Consider the following 13,405-nt stretch of genomic DNA (forward strand, 5'->3'; position numbering starts at 1 on the left):
CGAGCAATAACTTCAACTAGAGGTATGGGGGAAGGGAAGGGGAGTGGAAATGAGTGTGGGAGGGGCGCTACTGCCCTGAGTGCCTCTCACCCTTGCTAAAGCACTGCTGGGGAGGGCTTCTGGTAATTTGGACCATGAAGACAGTGCCAGGATGGGAGAGTGTGTGGCCCAGTGGTTAAAGCTGCAGCCTCAACACCCTGAGGTTGTGGGTTCAAATCCCACACTATTACTTGTGACCCTGGGCAAGTCACTTAATCCCCCCCTTGCCCCAGGTACATTAGACAGATTGGGGGGAAATACTTGAGCCCTGAATAAACTCTTGTAAACCGTTCTGAGCTCTCCCGGGAGAACGGTATAGAAAATGGAATAAATAAATAGTGTGAAAAGTTTCTGGTGGAATGAGGTATTATGATGTCACAATATTAGCTCTGGTTATCAATGCCTAAGAGCCAACCTCATCAGTGATGTCACAATGCCTCATTCCACCAATAAGAACCAGCCTCATCAGTGATGTCACAATGGCTGGATTGTCCTAGACTTGGCTCACTTTTGCTACAGTTTGATTTCTAGAGTGGTGCAGCGGATAAAGTTACAGCCTCAGCACCCTGAGGTTGTGGGTTCAAACCCTGGGCAAGTCACTTAATCCCCCCAATGCCCCAGGTACCCCACCGGGACAGACAGGGAAAAATGCTCGAGTACCTGAATAAATTCATGTAAATTGTTCTGAGAGAACAGTATAGAAATATGGCAATTAACTAGATATGTATTAGGCAAATGAGCAGATGGTTTGGACAGGCTGAAGTGAGCTTTGAGCCTCAGGATAGCACGGGGTGGACTTCTTTAATCATGTTGGGCCGTTCAGGTCTTTATCTGCCCTCATCCTTCTGGAACTTGGGACGCTCTGCGGCGCTGTACAATCGCACACCTGTGGTTCAGGTGGGGGCAGAAAGCGATCACTGCAGGACGGTCCCTGCTCAGAAGAGCTTACAATCCGCGTCTCATCCCATCCCTTTATGGAGCTGGAAAAATGAAAGCTTCACCCCAAGTGAAAGAGAAACGCCCCTGATCCTGGTTCCATAAGTTCTGCTCCTTGCTAAAGACATCCAGGACCAGAATGCCTCGGCAGCCAGCTGCAAAACCAGGGCTGGAGCCTGTACGGGTCACCTGAAAGCTGGAATCGGCCACCTTTGCCCTGGCCCGTCTGGCCGGGCAGCCAGAGCCTGCCAGGGATTGGCAGTTGCCTGGTAGAGATGTCACACAGCCTCCAAGGGAGGAGCCACAGTGACACATGAAAGGCTCTGCCAGTCCCTGCCTCCCAAAGCAGCCTCACCTACCCTGGCAGAGGGACTGGCAAGCGGAGGAGAGCCTCATCGTGTCGGTGCCCCCGGGTAAGTGGCTGCAAATGGCATTTGCCCTGCAGAGCAAGAGGTTTCGGCTTCGTAGTTCCAGTACGAGCTTTTAAAGGGGGGGGGGGGTGTCTCGCAGTCTCTCTCTCTCTCTCTCCCACCCACACCTGAGCGATCCTGGAGCTTTAAGGGGGGGGGGCACCATTCATCTATCGAAGTCTGTAGAGATTTCGGCTGGGCTGCGCTTTTCTTTTAAAGTTCAGCTCTTGGCCGCTTCATGCGCACAAGACAGATCCCCCCCCCCCCCCCATGTGTTATCGGTTTATCGATTCAGCCTAATCGGTTTCTCTGTCTTCTCTGCTAAACCCGACCTTTAAGCATAAAATCGGGGGAATTATTAATCTCCAAAATAATCAGGGTTGTTTACATAGCTGAATATTTCGTTCTCGTTGATGGGACTCTTGGGCAGTTCATGTGAACCCAGGAAGAACACCTTGTGCTGCTCAGCTGTCTAAGTAGAATTTTTCTCCATCCCCTTTTGAACTATTTAGGCCAGGGGTAGGGAACTCCGGTCCTCCAGAGCCCTATTCCAGTCGGGTTTTCAGGATTTCCCCAATGAATATGCATGAGATCTATTTGCATGCACTGCTTTCAATGCATATTCATTGGGGAAATCCTGAAAACCCGACTGGATTGGGGCCCTTGAGGAGGGACTTTGGAAACCCTTGATCTAGACCAGGGGTCCCCAAAGTCCCTCCTTGAGGGCCAAATCCAGTCAGGTTTTCAGGATTTCCCCAATGAATATGCATGAGATCTATGTGCATGCATTGCTTTCAATGCATATTCATTGTGGAAATCCTGAAAACCTGACTGGATTGCGACCCTCAAGGAGGGACTTTGAGATCCCTTATAGATCCAACTCAGCCCCTAAAAGACAGATACTCTAGGACAGGGTGTCAAAGTCCCTCCTCGAGGGCTGCAATCCAGTCGGGTTTTCAGGATTTCCTCAATAAATATGCATGAGATCTGTTTGCATGCACTGCTTTCAAGGCATATTCATTGGGGAAATCCTGAAAACCCAACTGGATTGCGGCCCTCGAGGAGGGACTTTGACACCCCTGCTATAGAGAAACCTGATTATGTATCTAGAGCAGTGGTTCCCAACCCACCAGGCCAATCGGGTTTTCAGGCTAGCCCTAATGAATATGCATGAGAGAGATTTGCATATAATGGACATGACAGGCATGCAAATCTGCTCCATGCATATTCATTAGGGCTAGCCTGAAAACCCGATTGGGAACCACTGATCTAGCAGGTTGGTGTATGCCAGGGGTAGGCAATTCCAATTCTCGAGAGCAGGAGCCTGGTCAATTTTTCAGGATCTGCACCATGAATATGTATGAGACGGATTTGCATGCACTGCCTCCTTAAGAAGCAAATCTATCTCATGCATATTTATTGTGGATATCCTGAAAACCTGACCTGGCTCCGGCTCTCGAGGACCGGAATTGGCTACCCCTGGTCTTTAAGTTGCACATTCCCTATTTCTTCCAGTACAAATGCACATATATTCAGCAGTCCCCTCTCTTCTCCAGCCTGGAAGCTTGATGGTTTTACTGGGAAAAGCTCTAAATTAGCAGTCTATTCCCATAACTGGATGACACTGAATGTTTCCTATGCTACTGTAGGATGCCTTTTAGAATTTATTCGCCATTCCAGCACTGTCTTCCTGTACTCAGTTTTCCATGCATCTGTGCTCTATAGTTTTCTTCTTGGTTGCATCGTCAAGATTTGGGTATGGATGGTCACCTAGGCCTTGCTGTCCATCCAGGTGATACTGCCCATGTGAGTGGTCATCTTAGTCCACGGGTAGTCAAGTGTCTCTGTTGGGAAGTGGTTGCATAAGACGGAGGGGGGGGGGGGGTTTGACATTTCCTCTGTAAATGTCTTACATTAGCTGGTTCACAGCTGAGTCCCTCATCCTCACTTGTAGTGATTGATCAGAGCATTAAGCGGATGACATCATGAGACCTCTGTTATGGTCGGCCGCAAAATGGAGAACACTGCCAGAGCTACAGAGCCTATATTATACTTGAAATATGAGAAGCAAAGACAGAGCAAGTCTTCTTACTGGCATTCGTGTGGACGGGAGCATCTCGGAGCCCTCTGAAAGCAATTTTCAAAAGCCATCACTCGCTCTGGCTCAAAGTGGGGACAGAATCCCATAACACCTACACTTTTGACCAAACTGAGGGGGGGGGCCACTTCCAGAGGTTGCTGGGAAAGGAAGAGCAAATGCTGAATACTCAGGGGAAGGGGATACGGCAGGGGGAGGACGCATGACTAAAGGTTCCCATAGGGATTGGGCGGTTTACATTAATTTATTCAAGTACTGAAGCATTTTCCCCTGTCTGTCCTGGGGGGGCTCACAATCTATCTAATGTACCTGGGGCAAAGGGGAGGATTAAGTGACTTGCCCAGGGTCACAAGGAGCAGCGTGGGTTTGAACCCACAACCTCAGGGTGCCAAGGCTATAGGCACACTCCACTACGCCACACTCTCCCCAGTGAGCATTACCAATAAATCGGAGAAACCGAGGTCATACTCCACATACTGCGGCCTAGGAGAGGGCTTTCTTATTGTCACTCTATTCTCACAATCCATTTGGAGGCGCTGCCCTCCCTCACCTCTAATTTACCATCAACTGCAAACTATGGGCTACCCAGCCAGCCCTTCTCCTGAATTCCATGCATCGACCAGACCAATATCATAAATGATGATCAGGCTGATATGCGCTCAGTGTACAGTGGGAATGGTAAAAGCAATTAGCATAGCTAGGTTTAATAAACGGTGTGGACAAATTCCTGGAGGTAAAATGCATAAACCTTTCTTAAAATAGACCTGGGGATAGGCACCGCTTATCTCTGGGGGGTAAATACGCTGGAATCTTGCTACTTTTTGGAATTCTGCCAGGTACTTGTGACCTGGCTTGGCCACTTTTGCAACCAGGATCCTGGGCTAGATGAATCTTTGATCTGACCCAGTTTGACAGTTCTTGTGTTCTCGGCTGAGCGCTGGGCTTCTTCAGAGCAACAAAAGAGGCTGTGACTGCCGTGTTCATGGCTATGATTGTACCCACTGCTGACCTGTGGGTACAATGTCCTCTGATAGGGCTCTGCATTTGGCGTTCACTTGCCATATACCAGTTCTGTGGACAGCAGTGTTATTAAGTTAAGCACCAGGCAGCTCTTTGAGAAGTCACACTTCGAATCCTGAATTCAGCAGATGGGCTAATTCAAGCCTGCATTAACCAGGTCAGGCTGGAAGGGAGCATATTTAAGGATGGAGTCATCTGTTCTGTGACTGACAAGAGCCCAATTAGATCTCACCATCTGAATGTGAGAAATTCACAGGCTGCAGGAGGAACCTGGGGGAATTTAGGATGTTAAATTTGGGGATCAGATCAGCTGAATTCATGCATCAGCCAGCATCCTGGAAACCAGCTCTTTCACTGTCCTCCAAGGAATTCATTTTCCGAGAAGCTTGGAAAGAAACGCAGACAAAATGGTTTGCAGCCCTACGAAGAGTTAGATTTTAATCAGGCAGCAGACACAGTAAGAACGGTTGACTTTTCTTTGCTCTCCTGCTTCCCTAGTTTACTGGTATCTGTGGTTCTAGATCAAGGGTTCTCTCAACCCAATCCAGGGGACACACCCAGGAAGGTTTTCAGGATGGCGCAGTATTACCATTAACTGCACTGGTTGCCAATAGAAGCAAGAGTGATTTCGAAGTTCGGCTGAATCTGTTTCAAAGCTCTCAGTGGGTTATTACTCAGTTATCTCATGGATCATTTTAAATTTGCCAATAGAAAACATCTGCGTGATCTTCGGATCTTTGAGTTTCCTTCTGTAAAAGGACGTGTGTATGAACGCTTCTTTAGTAAGATCTCAGTGTATCAGCCGGCATTACGGGATAAACAAATTAGTATGTATCTTTCTATCTCTACCTCTTATTTGGCATTTAGAAAATCTATGATCTATTTAGTAAATATTTGAATGAATTAATTGTGTTTATATCGTGCATACTTGTATTTTAATTTTTGTTAACCACACAGAACCGCAAGGTAGCTGCGCTATATAATAAATGTTATGTTATATACTGTTTGTATCTCCGCTGTGATTAGCGCATGACCCAGAGGTGTCGGTAAGTTCTTATATGCTAATGGCCATGCACTAACAGAAAATTTAGGGCATGGCTGCTTTTTCTATTTTTTGAATTAATGGCCATTTTACCAGTGCGGAATAACGGCCTTAGCGTACAAGAATGACCCTTGCAAATACTTGCTAGGACCACTTTGTACTGCAGTGTGATAGAAGCCCCTTCAATAGGGAGCCTGCTAGGGACGAGGAAAGCGATACATCAAATCCATGACTTTTCCTTTACCACCTAAAATACAGACTTCAGGGAAATGGATGAAGGTCGGTGCAGTAGGGAAGCCATGAGAGATGTCAGGAGGACAGATATTTAAACGATCTCTAAATTCAGTGCTAGCTTTGCTCATTAGCAATTAAGTCATATTTGCATTTGTAATTAAAAGGCTCAACAGATGGTGAATTCTGCTCCCACCAATATGGCTCCATCGTGGAGGATGAATTTGTTTTCAAGGGAATACTGTAAACTGGGTCCACAGGAAAGCAGTTATTTTCTGGGAAATTGGACTACTAATCTGCCAAGCTGCAGTTGAACTGTTCCATATTTGTCCTTTTTCAGTGGGCTGAGAGTGGCAGCTGTTCCCCAAAATGTCACTTTCTGCCAAGAAGTACCACTAGCCACAGCACTTACTCTGCTCTGATGTGACTCTCTCTTCCCTATGGTTCTGGGCCCACAATGCCTTTAAAATAAGGACTTTGACATCATGAGGAAATAAGAATAGTCTTACTGGGTCAGGTCAATGGTCCATCAAGCTCAGTAGCCCGTTCTCATGGTGGCCAATCCAGGTTACTAGTTCCTGACCAAAACCCAAGGAGTAGCAATATTCCATGCTACCAATCCAGTGGCTCCCCCCCCCCCCGTCTTTGTCAATAACAGCCTATGGACTTTTCCTCCAGGAATGTGTCCAAACCTTTCCTAAAACCAGCTACGCTATCCACTCTTACAAGAGGCTGGGCTGAACCCAAATTAGTCTTGGCACTTTCTGTCTGAAAAGGGCAAGTGTGACCCAATTCTCTTAGCTAGGTGGCTCATATTTTAAGTGTTAATTTGATGTAATAGTGTGATACTGTGCCTCTCACATCTTGCATTTTTTGGCTCTTTCATGGTAGGCCATATATGATAAGCGTCAACCAGTTTATGGGGTAAGGATGAAAGAAATCATATATCTATAACTGAGGCTTATAGGAGGAAGAGTGTTATCTAAACTTGGGTTCTCCACCAGACCAGAAACCAAACCATATTCGGCACTGAGCATTTCGGGGTCCAATTCAGCTTCACTTTCTCTTGCCTTTGGCTACACAGTTAGCATTTTAGTCTTAGTTGCCTCTAAGGTAGATTTGCAGGACATGGGCAGACAGAAGTGCTAGGAGGTTTTTATAAAATGCACCCAAAAATTTTTTGTGTACCCCAAATAATATAACCATCACAAAAAATGAGGTAGCATTAAATACTGTATATTCAGAATGGGTACTGAAATAACCCTATGGCCTAGAACAGTGTTCTTCAACCTTTTTCCACCTATGGACCGGCAGAAATAAAAGAATTATTTTGTGGACCGGCATCGGTCCGCAGACCAGCGGTTGAAGAACACTGGGCTAAGTTGTGGGCCAGACCCTGCCCATCTCTACCCAATCTCCACCCCAGACTCTGCCCCTATAGTCCTAAACTAAACTAAACTAAACTAAACCTTAGGTTTATATACCGCACCATCTCCATGGTTGTGGAGCTCGGCACGGTTTACAGGAGTTGTAATGAGAAAGGAACTACAAGGTAAGGGCTAGATGAGGATCAGAGGAAAGAAAGAAGTCCTAATTGTAACACTATTTTTTCCATTCATATATACACACAACATAATCTTATTAACAACGCATCAATCGCACCCTGGACTGGCAGTTAACCCTTTCAGGACCATAAGGATCGTAGGCCAATTTTTGTGGTTTTGACGACATTTTTATGGTAAAAAGGGCTTGCAGATGCCAAAAAATCAATTTTTTTTGTGAAATATCATTATTTTTATTTAAAAAAATCACACTTCTGGCTTATGGACAGTGTGGCAAGTGAATCTTCTCGTCAATCTAGCAACGACGCTAATGAATGAATGTCGGAACCAGTTTGTTTACATAAAGGCAGTATCATATGGAATCCGTACATATCAAATTTAGAACTGTAGACTATCCCAATCAAAATTTATAGGATTTTAAAGTTATGGGACAAATATGTCCCTTGGTCCTGACTTGGGCCTGATGCACATGCCGGCCCCGTGGACCGGCACTGGTCCATGGACCGGTGGTTGAAGAACACTGGTCTAGAATGTCTCACCTATCTACTGGAAAAGATCTTACCAGAATAAGTACATAATCTCCTTACCTCTATGTACACCAAATTTGTTTTTGCCACCAAAGTTTGTCCTGCTTTTACTGTGAATGTCCTCTTGTAACCCGTTCTGGGCTCCTTTGGGAGGACGGATGAAATAAATAAATAAATAAATAAAACCTCTCTGATTCTATATCATAGAAAATCTTTTGGTTTTTGTTTTAACACCTTTACAAAATATTTCTTCTTTAATACATTTTTCTGTAGAACATCCCCAAATCCCCCAAAATAAAGGAGATGAAGTAAAGATGAAGGAGAGAAACATCAGAACTTAAATTGGATCGGGATCTTCAGCTATTTCAGAACTCACTGTCATTTGTTGCCCCCCCCCCCTTTCTTCACACAACTTTAATAAATATAATACCAACTTTCACTGCAATGGACTCGTCTCATGTAAATATAGCGAACCTTCGCTACTCTCTGCCAACCTCATTTGCATGCTCGCTTTTTTGAGATTGACTCACCTTTTTGAAATCGCTACAATAATGGCTGCAATTTTTGAAAATCTAGACCTATTCAATAAATAGCGGCCAAAGGTGAGGCTCACCCCCCCCAAAGTGAGCATTAAGCACCGCTCTATAAAGGGAACGCACCCTTTCGAAAATAGCACTTGCCACAGATCGGTTGCTGCACTTATTCCTGCTAAAAGCAGGTGTGAAATGCCGGTGCCCAACGTAGGCCCTTGAGCAAATTCTATCATTCAGTGTCCAACCTTTTGAAATGCCCCTTTTCAAACATGCTTTACGAGAATTAGGCACCGAACCTTACAGACCAGATACATTTAAGACGTCTACTGTATTTATTTACTTAATATTCTGCTCTATCAAAATATTTCTAGGCGGTTCCAGCTTAACATACATACCGGTAATGTAAGAAAAATAATACAATCTTATCTAAAAACAATTGATAACATCACAATTATACAGCGTAAAGAGATCTTGCACAAATCAATCATAATTCTGATACTAAATTAGAGAAAGACATAGTCAATGGAATCAAAAATGGTTTTTCTTAAAGTTTAGAACCTACTGGTTCTGGTACCAATCTACATTTCTTTGTGGTCCATGGGTCGAGGGCAGGGGTTTAGGTGAAGAGGTAAGTTTTTATTGCTATAAAGTTGAGGAGTCCTTCAAGGGATCTGATCCGTGGGGGCAGTTGATTCCAGCGGCTCGGTATGAAGTGGAAATAGGACCGTCGTTGGGCGGTGTGCAGTTGAAGGGCACGACCTGTAAGACCCTAATTGACGCTAATTACTGTAACTGCAGCAGTTGCTTGCTTGCATCCAATTATTACGCGTGTGCTCAGATTTCAGATGCCCTATATAGAATCCATGTTTTGAAAGATTGTCATTGGGAGTTACTCCTGCTCCCAAGCACATTTAGGATTTGGTAAACAGCTGCTATTCAGCAGTACACTCCTGGAGGAATTATGGGGAGGGGGGTTATCCCCTTAATTCTCCAGTGTTTTTTTGTCCTCCCTTAGTACCAAGGAAAGCTGTCTTGTTTCTAAGGTTGCAAGGATAACTAGTTATGTGTTGGCTTTACACAACCATTTCTCCCTAAGAGTATTTCAGCAGATTCTGTCCTAAAATACTGGAAAAACTCGAGACGCACTGATCTGCACCTCTGAATTCCAACTTCTACAACCGGGGCTGAATAAGTTCATGACCTGGTGCTTGGAAAGGGCTCCTGGGTGCTGCCGAAAGGGTTCTGGGGTCCTGGGGGCTCCTTAGCCATGCTGTCTTCGCGTTTGCTGCCACGTGTTGGATGATCCTTGGGCCTCACTCCTCCTGAGGAAATCTCTCAGGGCCTGTCTTCTCAGCTTGTGTGTGCGTGGGGACATGCGGGCACAGTGCAAGCAGGGCTGGTCCTCATGCATTGGACCCAGACAGTGAGGAGCCCATATGTGGCTGACTCACCCTGCTTGTCCTAGGAGAAGGAGATATATCAAACCTTAGAAACTACCCCATTCTGTTCCCTAACAGTCCTCAAGAGCTGGACATGAACCATGTTCCCAGAATATCTATAATGAGATACATGGACTGTCTCATGCATATTCATTATAATAAAATTAGATATTTTGGTAATATGTATTTTATGTTATAATATCAAATAGCTTCTTATAGGGAGGGGGCATTATGCATATTCATTAGGGATAACCCGAAACCCCCAGAGCATTTAGAATCCTCAGGGACCAAAAGTGAATATTTCAGCACTAAAGGGGGTTTTCCCCATTTTGTGTTTGTGGGAAGCAAGCAGAGAGAAGGACAGATGGACAGCACAGTACACTGCACAGAGAGCAATGTGATCAAACTCTGAATTTGGGGCTAAGGTCAAATCTCTCTACTTAGAAGAGGAAAATTGCAGAGACAGACCTGACACATTTATGTAGCACTACAAGGTTGAAGCTGATCCTTTTAGCCCTCTAGAGACAGGGAAGTACCTGGTGTACCTGAATTAGCTCACCTTGACCTACTACCGGAAAGAGGTGTGATCTAAATCACATACAGTAATAAAAACATGTCAGCGGAGCACATCCCGGAGATAGACCTCTAACAGTTGCCTTGCAGGCCCTGATGTCTATTATTATAAGCTTAACCTTTTTAAATAAATCGTATACAGCCCGATCCCTGTGTTTGTAGGCTTTTACAGGTTGACCGGAGGTTGGGCCAGAAGAATTTCTCCATCATCCGAGACATGATACAAGGTGCAGGTTCACTCTGTAGGATTTGGAGACCAGTAATCTCAGCTTCAAGTTTTCTTGAAATTTGATATAATCGCCTATTCAAAGATTTCTAGGCGAAATACAAAAATAAAATTGTACAGGGCTAAAAAATACATTGACATCAAATCAAACTCACCAGACATGAAGGGAAGACGGGGAGGAAGTAGAATTGTTGAAGAAAAGAAAAAACATTCAAGAACAGAACAATTAAGAAGGGTTAGGAAGAAGAGGCTCGATTCTTTCTTTATCGGTCTTTGAATAGATGACTTTTCAGTTTCTTCTCTTAGCTCTGGAGGAAGAGCTGTGACAGAAAAGACCTCCAAGCGTCTTGTACCTATTATTTTGAATGAAGGTACAGTTAATAATTGCTGGTCAGTAGATTGTAGTGTGTCGATAATAATAATAGCTTTATTCTTCTATACCGCCGAAATCTAACGACGGCTCAGCGGTTTACATCAAAGAGAGACTGGACAATCCGTGAAGTACAAAATACAAATAATAATAATAATAACAGTTTATATACCGCAGGACCGTGAAGTTCTATGCGGTTTACAATGAATTAGAAAGATTCTATGAATTAGAATGAATTACAATGAATTAAAAAGATTCAATGCGGTTTACAATGAATTAGAAGATTCTACAAATTGAATGGAACATTCATAGCTAGAGATTAGTGGTTAACAGTTTACGGGATCAGATTTGGGGGTGAGATTGTGATGGGGTCGACTGTGCAGATTCGTTACCTAGGTACTTCAAGAACAGCTATGTAATAGTAACAGTACAGTATATTTCAAAAGGATATTCAGAACAGAATTATTAAAGATTGCTGGGCACAATGGACCACTGGTCTGACCCAGCAGCGGCAGTTCTTATGTTCTTAATTTCTTTCCGAAAAGCGCCAGAGGTCGTCTTAGCTACACTAGGGCTCCTTTTACAAAGGTGCGTTAGGGCTTTAACACATGGAAAAGCACGCTAGCCGCTACCACCTCCTTTTAAGCAGGCGGTAATTTTTCAGCTAGCACGCACTAATCCGTTGCGTGCGCTAAAAACACTAGCCCTAATGTAATTACCAAACCAGGGCTGCAGTTTACTTGCTTGAAGCATAAAAGTCCTATCCAAAAATAACCTGTATTGACAACCAGTGATTGTATATGAATTCAGGCGTTTTTGCATTAATCGTTTCATGTACTAACAGGCTTATCTTATGTGCAACAGAAAGCCAATGAGCTCTCTTTAGAAGCAGTGAAGCATGATCGTATTTTTTGCAATTTGAAATCGGGCCATTTGGCCTTTATCTGCCATCATGTTTCCATGTTTAAGGGCAAGTCTGGAGTTTTGGTTTTAGCTCACATCTTTTCAGTAGATCAAGACTAAAAATTACATTCATGTACCCTACGAATTCCCCTGTCTTGGATGTCTAGCAATGGAGGGTTAAGTAACACACTCAGGGTCATAAGATCAACAGTGGGATTTCCACTCTGGCTACACTGGTTCTGAAGCCACTGCTCTAACCACTAGACTCCACCTATTGCCCAGGTGAGGCCCTGGCCCAGAGCGCCAGTGATAAAGGGTGACAGGGATTTTGGTTCCTTTGATCATCAGTGCCCTGAGGCAGGGCCTCACCTGGTCCAGCAGGAAGGGAAGACCTAAGAGAGAGGGGGTAATATTTGATCATGGAATGGGGGGGTGGGGGGGAAGAAGAAAAGAGATACCAGATTGCGGGAGTGAGAGGGGTCAATGCAAACATTTTATGTTGAATTATACCTGCCGTACCCCGCCTTGAGTAAATCTTTTCATAAAGGCGTTAATAAATCTCAATAAATAAATATTTCAGCCCCTTGAGCTGGTCCTGCCACTGGGTTGCTCCTCCGTGTTGCTATCTCTGGTCTTGTCAAGGGTCTGATGGTTTTTCCATTGAAAGTAGACCACGTAATTATGAAACTTGGTGAATAGCTAGACTCCAAGTTATCGTTAGATGCTCATATAGGTTTTGTGGTGGAGGAGAGTGTGGCGCAGTGGTTAGAGCTAAAGCCTCAGCACCCTCAGGTTGTGGGTTCAAACCCCGCGCTGCTCCCTGCGACCTTGGGCAAGTCACTTAATCCCTCCATTTCCCCAGGTACATTAGATAGATTGTGAGCCACTAGAACAGGTAGGGAAAATGTTTGAGTACCTGATTTGTAACTCATTCTGAGCGCCTTTGAGAGGATGAGCTAAAAAATCGAGTAAGGAAATTGTCTTTCTATAAATGACATTCTCTTAGGAGATTTCAACATCTTTTGGATTGTACTTTCTTAAAATAGACTATTGTAGTGGGCTATGATGTCTCTAGATTACAAATGATTGAAAATACCTCAGCAAAGATGATTTTTAAGCAAAAAAAAGGGTTGATCCTGCTACACGTTTGCTGATTAGATTCCGGATGTGATTTTCAAGCTGTCATGCCGGGTTTGTGCAGGTTTTGGTCCTGAATATTTATTCTACTCTCTCTGTTCAATTCAAGGACTGGGATCTCTCATTTGATTGATTTTCCATCTTTCGTTGGGGTAAAATACAAGAAATCTTTTTTAGCTTCATTTCCGTATCGAACCGTCACCGCTTAGCGTTCACTTCCTCTTCAACTGACATCATTTTCTTCTTACTTATTGTTCCCCCCTTTACAAAACCGTAGCGTGGTTTAGAGCGCCAGCCATGCTATGGTTTTGCAAAATGTGGGGGTTAAAGACATTTGTTTTAAAAGTTTTTCTGTTATC

General features: G+C 44.2%; 1 protein-coding gene across 1 annotated transcript in view; it reads left to right on the forward strand.

Moving 5' to 3' along the window:
* The first annotated feature begins 1,335 nt into the window (after positions 1–1,335).
* Positions 1,336–13,405, forward strand: part of CDK18 (cyclin dependent kinase 18) — a 44,055-nt gene continuing 31,985 nt past the window's right edge. Inside the window, exon 1 of the mRNA XM_033918439.1 lies at positions 1,336–1,388. The gene's annotated coding sequence lies outside the window, so the exon portion shown is untranslated. The remainder of the gene's footprint in view (positions 1,389–13,405) is intronic.

The sequence above is a fragment of the Geotrypetes seraphini genome, chromosome 13, assembly GCF_902459505.1.
Source record: "Geotrypetes seraphini chromosome 13, aGeoSer1.1, whole genome shotgun sequence".
Classification (NCBI taxonomy): Eukaryota; Metazoa; Chordata; class Amphibia; order Gymnophiona; family Dermophiidae; genus Geotrypetes; species Geotrypetes seraphini.